The following is a 15,055-nucleotide window of genomic DNA, read 5'->3' as shown; positions in this document are numbered from 1 at the left end:
CTCCTAAAGCAACCATTTGAAAATAACAGCAGCTTAACTGAGAATGAGACCAATGACCTGAAAAAGTACAGAAATATATAAAGGATTTGTGTCTTTGATAACATATTTTTGAATAACCAATTGGTAATCATCCTCCCTTTGATTTGCTTGTTTTATGAGGTAAAATAGATGCACACACATACACCCTTCTTTCAAGCTAACTGGATCAGTGACAGAGTTTTATTTGGAACACATAACATTTGAAAAGATCAATCAATGAAAATGATCTTTGAAGATGTAAAGGATATAGAAGTGTAGTTTAACAGAAAATTCATTTCAACACAAATTTCATGATATTTGACTATCGCAAGTACTATGTCAAATGACAGAATATAAATATTATATATATTTCATATATATGAATAAACACATATGCATCATATGTACAAAGCTCTGTCTATGTCTAGACAGATAAGCACCTTCTACCATGTGAAAAGCATATGTATGCAGGATACAAAACTGTAATAAATTTTCGGAGGGTGTCTGATACAAGGACCAAATAAGAGCTCAAACTGAAGAAATTCATTCCAGGAGTATCCACTTTGGATTCCTAGGCATATATCATTGAAATACATACTTTTAGTTTTTCATTTGTTTAATAACATGGTTGTATAAAATGAGTAAAAGAAAAAGCCAGGACAAATACACACACACACAAAGACATTCTACTTAAACCATAAATCTATTTTAATATATTAATATAATATTTTGATTAATAGCCAGAGAACACAATGAAAACTGAACTTTGCAAAGTAATTTTAACACTTGATTTACAAAATCCTTAAAAATATTATTTTAAAGTACTGTACATGTGTGTACATATGTATTTTCATCTTAGAAGTGAATACATTTGAAAATAGATTTCAAGTTCGTTTAGAGTATATCTCCTGGTGTCTTAATCTTAACTAATGATCCATCTACTAGATCATATCCCTATAATTATAGAAATAACTTTCACATATTACCATAAAATTTTATTTTGGAAACTTAATTATGGTAAGTTGATTGTTTAACAAATGTTATGGATAAAATAAGACAGAAATCAAATATTTAAAAGCCTGGTGAAAAACTCCACACTGATGATTTTCATAGCAGTATAAATTAAATAAAAGGGAAAAAACAGCATATTTTAAATAATTAAGTAATCAAAATTAGGTCATGCATTCTCTTGGATTTAATAACTATTGTGGAGAAATCAGTTAAGATACCAAAGTTCTCTTAACTAGGAAATACTTATGGCATAATTTGAACTAATTGTTCAATACGGTTGGCATTAGCCACAAGTGACTATTAAACACTTGAAATGTGTTTAATAAACACCTGTAATTGTTTATTAAATTGAGTGTAAATTGAGACATGCTGTAAGTGAAAATATGCACTAGATTCCAAAGATTTAGTGTGAACAAAAATAATATAAAATACATCATTAGTATTTCTATGTTTATATTTTATATATTCATATATAATACAAATATAAATATATTTATTTTATATGTGTATTTTACATACATGTTGAAATAATATTTAAACATCGTGTTATGTAAACTATTATTAAAATTAATATCATTGGCTTTTTTTTTTTTTCTTTTGCGGTACGCGGGCCTCTCACTGTTGTGGCCTCTCCGGTTGCGGAGCACAGGCTCCGGACACGCAGGCTCAGCAGCCATGGCTCACGGGCCCAGCCGCTCTGCGGCATGTGGGATCTTCCCGGACCGGGGCACGAACCCACATCCCGTGCATCGGCAGGCGGACTCTCAACCACTGCGCCACCAGGGAAGCCCTCATTGGCTTTTTTTAATGTGGTTTCATATGTAAATATGATTTTGACATATTACAAATATGTAAAATTACACATGTGGCTCAAATTGGTGCATCACATTATATTTCTGTTGAATAGCAGTGTTCTAGATTAGAGAGCAGAGGTATGATAGGCAGAATAATGAATTCCCCAAAGCTGTCCACATTCTAAACCCCAGAACTAGTGATTATGGCAAAGGGACTTTGCAGATGTTATTAAGGTTAAGGATCTTGATAATTCTTGATTATCTGTGAAATCACAATCTAATAATATGGGTCCATAGAAGGAAGAAGACAGAAGTACAGTGTGTCAGACAGACTATTTTTTAATCATTTTTTATTGGAGTATAGTTGATTTTCAATGTTGTGTTAGTTTTTGCTGTACAGCTAAGTGAATCAGTTATACATATACAAATATCCACTCTTTTTTAGATTCTATTCTCACATAGGTAATTAGAGTGTTGAGTAGAGTTCCCTGTGCTATACAGTAGGTTCTTATTAGTTATCTATTTTATATACAGTAGTGTGTGTATGTCAATCCCAATCTCCCAATTTATCCCCCACCCCCTTTTCCCCCTTGGTAACCATAAATTTGTTTTCTACATCTGTGACTCTATTTCTGTAATTTAAATAGGTTCAACTATACCAATTTTTTAGATTCCACATATAAGCAGTATCATATGATATTTGTCTTTCTCTGACTTACTTCACTCAGTATGACAATCTCTATGTCCATCCATGTCGCTGCAAATGGCATTATTTCATTCTTTTTTATGGCTGAGTAATATTCCATTGTATATATGTACCACATCTTCTTTATCCATTCCTCTGTCGATGGATATTTAGGTTGCTTCCATGTCCTAGCTATTGTAAATAGTGCTGCAATGAACATTGGGGTACATGTACCTTTTCGAATTATGGTTTTCTCTGGATATATGTCCAGGAGTAGTATTGCTGGAGCATATGGTACCTCTATTTTTAGTGTTTTAAGGAACCTCCATACTGTTCTCCATAGTGACTATACCAATTTACATCCCTACCAAGAGTGCAGGAGGGTTCCCTTTTCTCCACATCCTCTCCAGCATTTATCTTTTGTAGATGTTTTTTAATGATGGCCATTCTGACCAGGGTGAGGTGATACCTCATTGTACCTGATATGAGAAGGATTCAACCTGCAATGCTGTCTTTGAAAAGAGAGGAGGAAGTCCAAGAGGCCAAGAAATATGGCAGCCTCTAGTAGCTGGAAATGGCTCTAAAGTTATAGCTGGCAAGGAACCAGGAAATTCAGTCTTACAAGCACAAGAAAATGAATTTTGCCAACAAATGAATAAGCAGGAAACAGTTTTTTTTCACTCTATGCTCCAAAAAGGGACATAGCTTACCAACACCTTGATTTAAGCCTTATGCAAACTGTGCCAGACTGTTGACCTGCTGAACTATAATACTTTTGTGTTGTTTTAAGCTGATTGGTGTGTGGTAATTAGTTACAGTAGCTATAGAAATCTAATATAAGAGAAACAGTTGGCCCTTTTTTGTTTTAATGATATTCAGATATTCAATGGCAACCTCTTAAAATACTAGACCTTTAGTTACTTCTTATTCAACATCTTTTGTATAAAAACCTCAAATTTACAGTGCTGGTTATTTAACAAAAAGAAGAAGGAATAGGAGAAGAAAGAAAAGGTAAAGGGGTAGGAGAGAAAAAGGAAGGAGAGGGAGGACAAGAAGGAGAAGAAGAAGGAAAATGTTAAGTAAGGAAAGAAAGAAGATAAGAATAAAAGAAGGAAGGAGGGAAGAGAGGAGGGAAGGAAGAAGAGAGGAAGGAGAGAAAAAATTTAAGCCTTACATTGGAACAAGAATACAGTACTATCCAGAAATAAATATCAATATTATATGAGGTTTAACCTAGACTCAGTTTTTTTTTAAACCTCAGACTTTAGTCAAGTAAATTACTTTTGTCTCTACAATTGCATTATTACCATGATATATAATATCTCTCTGTCTTAGCTTTAAGAATGTACATACTATACCTGACTAGAGATCTTTAAAAACTTCTATGCTTGACACATGATTTTTATACATTTTTAAGGTTGTTGCCTTATCTCTTCAATTAGATTGTCTCTATCATATAGGCAAGACCTATATTCAGTTGCTCTTTGGATCCTCCACAGCACTCATGCAACTCATTGGGAAAAAAATGAAGAAAATTTGTAGCCAACTCTAAATACAAATGCAGTTATATTTAATTAGGCTGTGAAGAATATATTATGTCTAAAATAATGTGTGCAACTACCTCCTTAAAAGACAATATACCCCATTCATTAATCAATATCTCTCTTAACATATAGAGATATATATAGCTAACTTGTATTGCTTTGCTCAGGATTTTCCTGGTTTTAGCACTATAATTTACTCATCCCAGGAATCCTCTCAATCTCAGGTATACTGGGATCATGTTTCCCGCATACAAACACACACACACATGCATGCAAACACACATACACATATTCCTATTCAGATAGATCATGACTACCATGACAATTCATATTATCGGTTTTGATATTGGCTTATGGTTAAAATGTGACACTCCCACAAATCTGTGTAATAGGGTTTAACAGGCAATCTTGCCCCATCTCAGACCTTTCTGCTTACCCTGTATCTTCTTGATACACTGGTAAACTGTGTGATTGATGATTGGCAAGACTGAGACATCTTGGATCCCAGAATGTGTCCTTTAATGAAAATATCACTGGGCTACTTGGACTTAGGTAAGTTAATTCTATGTTTGACTGCTTTGAAACAGGCAGTGTATATATCAATTGCTTTTACCTGCCTAGTTTCCTTTTGTCCTTCATTTGATAATTGTCCAAGGGGCAAGCCTGTGACTCATTCAAGGACAATCTGATTTGTTCTTCCTGAAATTTGTTGATTGTGCTTGAGAGGAATAGGGACAGAAAACAAAGCTGATACATTCTAGAGTAGGTGACTGGGGACTTTTCTATTCATTGGTATTACCTGGACACCCAGAAGTGTCCCAGTTATTCTTCTTACCAATGCCTAGCAATCAATCATTTATTACAGTTAGATGAGTTTTCCTTTCAACTATTTTAGTCTTTTTAGAAAAAAAATTACCTTGGGTTAGCTTCAGGTGATGAATGGACACTAAATGATAGACTCAGGAACTGGGATAACAAGCCACTTCTGGTTCTATTCAGGTAAATCACAGTTTTTCTATAGTTTGGAAAGTGATAAACAGGCCACTTATTCTTCAGTCAAATTGTTTTCAGGTAAACAAATACAAAATGAAGTTTATAAGCAATCTTTCATTTCTTTGGATTGCTTACTTAATGATGTTAATTTAACTATGATTTATTTTTGCACAACTGATATTCAATCATCAATATTTGATATTGTGTTTTATCAATAACGCTGAGAACATTGAATTTTCTTAGACCAGGATTTTTAAATTTACTTTAATTTACTTTTACATTAGTGACCATTACATTTGACTCACTGAGATTATCAATGTTCTAATCTTTACATTCCTATCTACTATCATTTGATTTTCTGTATTGAATTAGATTTATATCTCCAGTCTGAGTTTCATCCCTGTACACCATACATTTATATTTTACTTCCTACTCTATATCTCTGCTTTAATTCCTAATAGGTACCTCAAAATTTGTGTCCCGAATTGAACTCTTGATCTTATGCCCAATCTGATTTCTCTTACAGTACTCTCCATCTCAATAAATGAAAATCTCATTTTTCTAGGTGCTTATGAAAAAAGAAAACCATGTGAGAATAATTCTTGACTCATACATTTTTTTTCACATTTAAGCCAACATTATATTCAGTGACCTTTAACTACAAAACATGTTAAGAATTTGACCATTTCTCAAGACCTTCACCACTACCATCTTGGTAAATAAACCATCATTTCTTACCTGAATAATTGCCAAAACCTCCTTACTGGTCTCTCCACCTCTGCCCTTCCCCCACTTAGTCTATTTCCCACAAAACAGAGAGAGTCATCCCTGAATTTTTTAAACATAATTTATTACATACTACCTCTATTAAAAATCTTCAACTATTTCAATCTTACTGAGATTAAAACTTAAATTTCTTACAAGTTATGTATCTCTAAATGACCTGACATTTCACAAATCTAGAATTCATTTCATTCCAGTGCTCCATCTTTTTTCTCCAAAGTCACCAGGGTTCCTTGCTGACCATCTAACATCCCGATCCCACTCCTGCCCCAGAAACTTTCACATCTTGTTCTTTCTGCCTTGATTGCTTTCTCTAAAACCTTAGCACTTGCTATCTCACTTACCCTGCTTTATTTTTTTCCATTTTGCAGGTAGCATCTTATTTCAATACCTCTTAAAATCTGAACACAATCAACTAAAAATTCATTATTACTTTGTTCACCACCAAAACGGAAAAAAGCCTTCTATTATAAATGTAAAAGCCACTGATTATAATATTTTTAATGTAAAAATATTGCTTGCTTTTTATTGTTTGTCCCTTCCATAAGCATGCATGCTTCATGAAGTGCAGGGACTTTGTTTTGTTTTGCTATAGTATCTCTAGTATCTATAAATAGTGCTTATCATGTAATAAGCACCCAGTGAATGTTTTTGATTGGATGCATCAAATGTCTGCCAAGATGATTTGCTCCCTCCTTTATATACCTATTGAGTAAAAGATTCTTAAGGGAATAAAAGAGCATGCTTTGCAGCAAAAACTAATTTATCAGCAAATGAGATTTTTAAAATAGATTTGAAGCCCTTGGCTTTAATAAAGACTCAGAGAAAAAGACAAGATTTTTGCATTAGCTCAGGGTTTAATCAAGCAGTGAAAACTAGAAACTGAGTAAGCCCTTGTTTTTACACACATATTACAATCCTTCGCAGATTGCTTTGGCTTTATATTACTTTCACTCTCTTGGTGGGCAGGGGGAGTACCAATAGCATCTACTGTTGCATAGGTGAGCACCCACTCATGTCTATCCTTCACTGTCATTGACAAAGTGGTATTGTGTCACAGTACTGCAAAAGAAAAAATAATAACAGAAAGATTGGTGGGATAAGCCATAGTCCCCATTGTTGCTGCAGGGCTCAAGGCCCTAATATTCATCTACCTCCTCTAGCATCCATTCTAAACTCCTCTTTCTAGGTTATCACTTCTGTTGGTTAGGTACTTTCCCAGTAGGAAACCAAGGCTTTCATTCTGAGGAATTTGAACTCTATGTTTCTGTGAAAATGTTCTTTCTTTAAGAGCTTTGGTAAAGTTCTTGTCTTGTATTAGGTTGTGGTTGCTGCAATTACACATTCATAATTAACACAAGACAGTGAAGCACCAAGAAGTGCCCCAGTGAATACTCTGTGCTCTGGACTTAACGTTCTCATTATATCACAATGATCAGATCTACTTAGGATGATCAGGATCTATTATTTTTCAAGTATAGTAGCTAATTTATTTGCCTAGCACAGGAATATTGAATTATTCAGGTGGCACCTGTAGATTTAGGTGTACTAAACCCTAGCTGTGTCCCTTCAAGGCAGATTTCCACCCCTCCAGTAAACATTTGACTTCTAATCTTCAGTCTAAAGTTGTAGGGATGGGAAGCACAAGCCTCTAAGAGTGTCATCAGGAGTGATGGAGAGAGAGACCATTCCTACTTCCACCCTTTGTTCCCTGAATCTGTGCATTCTGCCTACTGGGATCACTGCATTATTTGATGGCTATTAATGCAAAGTATATACCATATATAGAACCACAGACTGGCAGGAGTTCATCCCTAAGCTGGAACATCAGCTGCATCAAAGAAATAATTCTAACACTTTGTCAGGAGAGCAGTTTCCAGGTGATTTGGTGTATGATTTGACCTAAAGATATTTTAATTATGTATCACATGTCACACATCCTCTGTCAAAAAGTGAGTCCTTTGGTCTAAGGTGATGGTATATGTGATAACATATCAGTAAATCAGATACTCTGTGAGCATGAAGTAGTGGTTCTGGCCAAGGACCTGTTGTTGGCTAATATCAATATCTGGAATATGTATTGATCTGCATAAGGACATGATGCTTCCTCTCTAGTTAGAAATGATCCAATTTAATCACCTTGCCCAAAGTGGCAGCATGGTCTCCTCAAGTTTGGGCCACATGGTTCAGCATTTGTGTCTGACTGTTTATTAAGCAGCAGCAATAGATAGATCAGTCTTGGTGACTGGGAGTCAAGCCTGTTGGGCCTGTGCAGACCTTACATCCTGTCTTCAGATTACTTTAGCCATGGGTTCATTATGCTCCCACTGGGGTGACAGAAAATAGAGAATGGTTAGCATCCATTGAATAAATCATTCTCTATTTTTGGTTGTTTATTATCTTTTATGTGAAGGATGTTTTCTGGTGGGTATTAATGTGAGAGATGATGACTTCACATATTTTGTACCCATTCTCACGAATGCTTCCACCTTGTATCCAACATTCCAATTCCAACCAATATTTCCCAGGATTCTATGTATATTCCTATACAATGCCATGCCTTCTCCACACAAAATTGATAACTGGAATACTGCCTGAATATCTGTTCACTAGAGTAATTTTCTTTAACCACTGTCTTTAAGACCACACTTGTTTTATGGTAGACTTCAATTACTGTTTTACTAACATATTGACCTGAATCATCCCTGAACAACGCCCTCATATTTTTCTCTTCTGTCAACTGGTGATAGCAATCATCTCCACCCCCAACAAAGTTATAGATGTGAGCTTAGGGAGAGGTGTCAAGTCAGGGAATAGAAGTAAATGACAAGTGACAAAGAGGTCTAGACCTCCTCTTGAGTTCTTTATATCTTATTAGGCCTGGATTCAAATTTATCAATCCTATTTTATGATATGGTGGATCAGACAGTATCTACTTCATGATTTATATCTCTGGTGATATAGACATTTGATGTAACATAGTTAGGCTTTTCAGTACTTATTGTGCTTCCTTGTGCCTTGCACTGAGATTCTCCTATCAGGGATTTCCAGAGGCTCAACATACTAGACTTGAATTTTACTATGCTAGATGAAGATTTCACTCATATTTACCATCTTCTCATCTACCCTGCCACCGCATAAAAGTTACTTTTTAAAATTTGTGTAACATGGGTAAATATATATTTGTTAACATTGCTCCCATAGCCAGTATCACTTGATTCTTCTTTTTCCTGCCTTCTACTTTCCAACTTCTATCAACTTTATGTCTACAATTTGTGGCCTAAATCATTAGTATTTTTATTCTGTGTTATTAGCATGTAAAGGGTGTTCAGTGCAGTCAATTTGTGCATTTTATATTTTATCCTCTAAGCTCAGAATGTTATACTCTTTGATTCATTCAAAAGATATTATTTTTAGTGCAAAAGTGGAATGGATTTTCCATTACTCATTGCCTGGATTTTACCATATTATCTATTTCCATGGAGCTGGATAGTAGAGGAAAGAACAGTTACATTTTGGGGAAGAAGTAAACCAGAATTGTTACTCTGCAAATGTGTTATTTTGTATAAATTATAATATTTTTGTTTTCAGTTTTCACACTTCTAAAATGAAGTTTGGTTAAGAGGATCTCTAATTGTTTCCAGTTCTAAAATTATATGACTTTAAATCAAATTAAGCTGTTAAATATAATTTTATATTATTCTAGTTAGCTTCTAGTTAATTAATCACATTGTTTTCAATCATTCAGAATTCCAAATATATTCACAAAATAAATTATATATTGAATATGCTTATCTATTTTTAACCATTTTTATTGTGCTATAAATTACCTAGATTACCCTTATCTTTACAGATAATTCTAGAACTATGGAATCTTTTGCTGTATACAGTCTAAGTAACAGGACATCTTATACTACAACCTAAATTTGGCCCAGAGACCTATCTTGCTCTTTTAAGCCTTGTGAGGCACCTGATAGTTAAACTGAGCAGTACAACTGAGTTGTAGGCTAGATCTAAAATATGTAGAGGCCTTCCAAGCACTATGCTACCTTTTGAGTGGAGAAAGTGTAGGATGTCATGACTTGTCCTTTTTCTTGAATGGGATATTCCTGTATGCCCCCAGGAAACAAACCTTGGATGTCTTCCCTAAAGTGACAGGCGTCTGAATCATTAGGGGTTTAATCTCCCACCTCTGAAATGCATATATCTTAGCAGAGAGTCCAGAACAGTTACCACTTCTTGCTCAATTCTAACTATCATATCACTAATAGAATCAGCTTAACAGTAAAAATAGTAATACTGATCTTAAAATTTTATTCCATTTAAAAATGATGAGTTTATATTAAGTGAAAATTTTTTCCAGTTTATTTTAAAATTTGTTTTCTTTAGTGGAAACATTCTATCTCAGAGAAATGGTTCTTATTTGCTCATGGATTATTTTTTATTTTACCCCTTTGAACGTCTTATAGGAACTAAGTTTATGGATATGCCTTCAATATAACCTTTGTTCCTAAAGACAGTTTGCTGTGCAAATGAGTTTGCAGATGCATGCCGAGAAACTCTTGCCTATACCGAATACAAATCTAATCTCAGTACAAATGGCAGCTGAGGCCATTATGTTGACAAAGCTTCTCATTATTTAAAGCACAGTTTCTTTGTCCTGTGAGTTTTTTGACATACCATATTTGGTTACTATTCTCATCCATCTTCGTATACGCAATTCACTGAAGCAGTAAGCATAGGGTACTGACTTCTCATTATGGTGGTTAAATTTATCTATGATGAATAACTCATCCCCCCAATTATATATTAATTGTAGCTATATTTTTATGACTATAGATACATATTATCCTGCCAATAAAATGCAAATTTAGATCTTTGCAAATACTAATTTGTGCCATGCTGATTAGAGATAAAAATGATAGGAAATAAAACAAGGAGGGCAGATGATTTTGTGCTATAACTAGAGAAGATTTGAAGGCTAGAGTTAGGTTTAGCTGTATGTAACAAAGACTCCAGATGTTAGTGGGTTAACCAAGATCAAAGATTGCTTCTTTTTCTAGTAAAAATCTGGAGATGATATTCCCACGTTTAGGGTGACAAAGCTGTTACACATAATTCTCAGGGTTTCAGATTCCAGGATTCTGGTCTTACATATCAAGGGTATGGCTCTCATTCTCAAATGACAACCAAGATATATATTCATCTATAAAATCTAAATTCTTGAGAGAATGGAGGAGAAGTTGGGATGGGCAAAGGAGTCATACAAGCTATCCTACAAGGAAATTTCCCAGGAGCTTTCATATAGACATTTTAAAATTATACCTCATTAACCAGAACTTCATCATGTACCTATACTTAGTCACTGGGGAGTCAGGAAAATTTAGCTTTATTTATGTGCTCTGTGGCATGTGAGATCTTCCTGGACCACAGCTTGAACCCGTGTCCCCTGCATTGACAGGTGGATTCTTAACCACTGCACCACCAGGGAAGTCCCTGAAATTTCTAACTACAATTTTACTTCAGATATTCTAATCTCTATCTTGATTGAAGCACATGAAAATTCTCAAATAAGTAAGTTATCTATTTAACTCTGAATAGTTACATGGGTCCTTTTCTGATTAGCTATCTTTATAGAGGTATAGAGTGAAAAGAAATGCTATGAAGAAATTAGCATTCCTTCTTATATTTCATAAAAAGAATACACCCCTTTAATTCTCTGTGTGACAGAAGCAGATATAACCTGTAGGGAATGAAATAAACAAGAGTCTTTCTTTTAAATAGGATTCCTGATGTTGACCTAGGATACCTCACTATTTGGTGTTGCTGATGAAATAAGGCGATTATTCAATGGTGAAACTAGGAAAGGATGTATGACTTACCTCTTCATAGCATATTGGAAATCATATGGTTTTGGAAAATTAAAACCTGACAATTCATGAATACAAAATCCTGTTACATGTCAACAAGAGGCACAAAGCAAATGATTTATGGTCCAGGCTAGAACATCTGCATTATCAGATTAACTTTCTAATACTAAGGTCTCAGGCTTTAGAATCATATTACTTACTTACACATTTTCACACACATCACCACCACCACCACACAGAAGAAATCTTTCATTTGTTTTCTAAATTATTTTCCCTCAAAACACATAATAAAATAAGTATATACTTAAATACAGTTGACCCTAGAACAATGGTTAGGGTTGGGGGGTTAGGGACACTGACTCCTGCACAGTCTAAAATCCATGTACAACTTTACAGTTGGCCCTCCATATCCCTGGTTCCTCATCCATGGTTCAACCAACCACAGACCACGTAATATGGTAGTTTGTATTTATTGAAGAAAATCCATGTATAAGTGGATCCACCCATTTCAAACCCATGTTTTTCAAGGGTCAACTGTAATAAACTCTCAAATCAAAAGGCAGAGATTTTCAGACTGGATGAGAAACAAAAGACACACTTTCAAAGACAAATAGGTTGAAAGTTAAAAGATGGAAAAAAGTATACTGTGAAATAGTAACCTTATGAGAGGTAGAGAAGCTTACTAATATTTGATGAAATAGACTTTAAGATAATAAATATTATGGTGGACAAAGAAGGATATATTCTAAATATAACAGGGTCAATTCATTAAGAATACATAGCAATTATGTATCCACACTTAAAAAACAAATCTGAACCAAAGAATGGGTCTTTTGACCCACATTGTATTAGGATTCTCTGGTAAAACAAAACCAATAGGGTATATAGAGATGTATATGAAAGGAGATTTATTATAGGAATTGGCTCACCTGGTTACGGAGGCTCAGAAGTCCCACGACTTGCCTTAAGCAAGCTGAAGAACCAGGAAAGCCAGTGGTGTGACTCAGAGTTCAAAGGCCTGAGAATCTTAGGGCTGATGAGATAAGTCCCAGTCTGCGTCTGAATGCTCAAGAACCAGGAGTGCTAATGTCCAAGGGCAGAAGAAGAAAGATATGTCTCAGCCCAGGCAGAGAGAGTGAATTCACCCCTACTCCTTTTTATTCTATTCAGGCTCTCAACAGATTGGATGATGCCCACTCACATTGGTAAAGGTTGATCTTTACTTAGCCAACTGATTCAAATGCCACCTTCTTCCAGATACTATCTCACAGACATACCCAGAAATGATAGTTTACCAGCTATCTGGCTATCCCGTATCCCAGTCAAGTTGCCACATAAAATTAGCCATCACATACACCTAACATTTATCTTGTGCACTTCTACTCTACTGTAGTTTTGTCTTCATCCTTGAATTTGCAGCTCGTTTTTGTCTACACAGAAATGATGTAGTCCAAGAAAACCATAATTCCCAGCAACCATCACTACTGAGGGCCTTTTCATCTGGAGGGGCAACTAAAGTGCTTTTTATTAGATGGTATAACTTCTGTATAAATTTTACCTCTACCAGTTTCCCTAATTGTAATGCATTAAAGTGATATTTAATGTTTTAGTGCATATTTACTATGTGATCCAACTGTATTAAGGATCTTACATATATTACATGTCATATATGTTATATAGATGTGATACAATTATCCTTATTTACTAGAGATGGATCTGAGTTTCAGATAGATTAAATAACACACTCACTATTTAATAGTCAGCTTGTAGTAAAGTCAGTATTTGAACCAAGGTGGAGATTACACACTACAGTAGTTTTCTCTGATACATAAATATTACCACAAACTTAAGCAGCATAAAATAAAACCCATGTATTAGCTCAGAACCCATATATGGTTCTATAGCTCAGAAGTCTAGATCCATTTGATGGGATTCTATGCTCAGGGTCTCACACAGCTGAAACCAGGATATCAGGATAAAATCAGCTGGACTCTTATCTTAAAGTGATCTATATATTCTTTCTCATACGGTTCTCTCCATCTTCAAACCAGATGGCAAAACAAGTAAGTCCTTCTCACTTTTCAAGTCTCTTTGACTGTCTCTTCTGTTAACAGCCAGAGGAATCTTTCTCATTTTGAGGGCTAATGTGAAAATATTAGGCCTATTGGATAATGTTCCTGTCTTAAGGTCAACGACACCATATAACCTAATATGATCATAGGATGTTGCCCATTAATTCACAACTCTGGCACCAAGCTCCCTGTCAGCTTCGGTTTTATTTATGGTTGAAGCTTTCATCTTTTTTTCTGTCTTGATTGGTATTTAGGAAGACAGCTGGAAAGAACACATTAAAGGCCATTAGCCAGACACTCTTTTAAATTGGAAATATGAATTTTACAGTGCCCTTAGAATGAAGGTCATTAATCACCAGTTTGAAAGTATGTAATGGTATGTAATAAGTACCCAGCAAAGCATATTTAATACAAACCACAGCAAGGGATATTGTTGTGAAATTTCAGGAAATTCAAAATATAGAGATGATACTAAAAACATTGAGAAGACAATAAACAGAGAAGAAAGGAAGGAGAGAAGGAAGGAAGTAAGGGAGGAAGGATAGAAGGAAGGGAAGGAAGTAGGAGAGAAAGAAAAATAAATTCTATAGGCAAACAATAATTCAGAATGTCCTGGGCTTTTCAATAATAGTGCTGATACTATTTGACAATTGACTGTCCCTATTTTGAAATAAATTACTTTTAATGTAGAAATCAATACCTAGCTAAATAATCTACCAAGTAATAAAGATATTTTCAGATCTGCTAGAATTCTGGTAATTTATCTTCCTCATATATTTTTCTTAGAAGTAGTTTGAGGAGGTTTTTCCAGCAATATAACTGAATACACTGAAACTAGAAGCAACTGAAGTTTATAAAACAGCAGCTCTGATTCAGGAGAGCAGTATAGGAAAGTATCAGGAGGAGAAATGTGCTTCAGGCCTAGGGAGTAAGAAACCCCAGCACCAAATGAAGATGAAAACCTCCAGGATGCAGGCCTCCAAGTTAAAAAAAAAAATGCAGATTCACTAGGTGTTCTGGTGTTATTTAATTTTTGACACATAATTTTAAAAAGAGATGGCAATAAGATGAAAACAGACAGGAGGAAAAAAACCCCTGTAATTATAGTATAATTGGTTATGCAGAGGACCAAATTTAAATAATCAAAATAATGCGAAGTCATTTTATATTAGTTTGAATAAAATTTGTGCCATAACCTTATCAGAAGTATGGATAAAAAAGGAGCTTGGGAGTACAAAATTGAGATTAAATCAGCCTCTAGGGTAGCAAAAAATAAGTGAATAAT

The sequence above is a fragment of the Lagenorhynchus albirostris genome, chromosome 3 (genome assembly GCF_949774975.1).
Source record: "Lagenorhynchus albirostris chromosome 3, mLagAlb1.1, whole genome shotgun sequence".
Taxonomy (NCBI): Eukaryota; Metazoa; Chordata; class Mammalia; order Artiodactyla; family Delphinidae; genus Lagenorhynchus; species Lagenorhynchus albirostris.
This window is presented reverse-complemented; position numbering follows the sequence as displayed.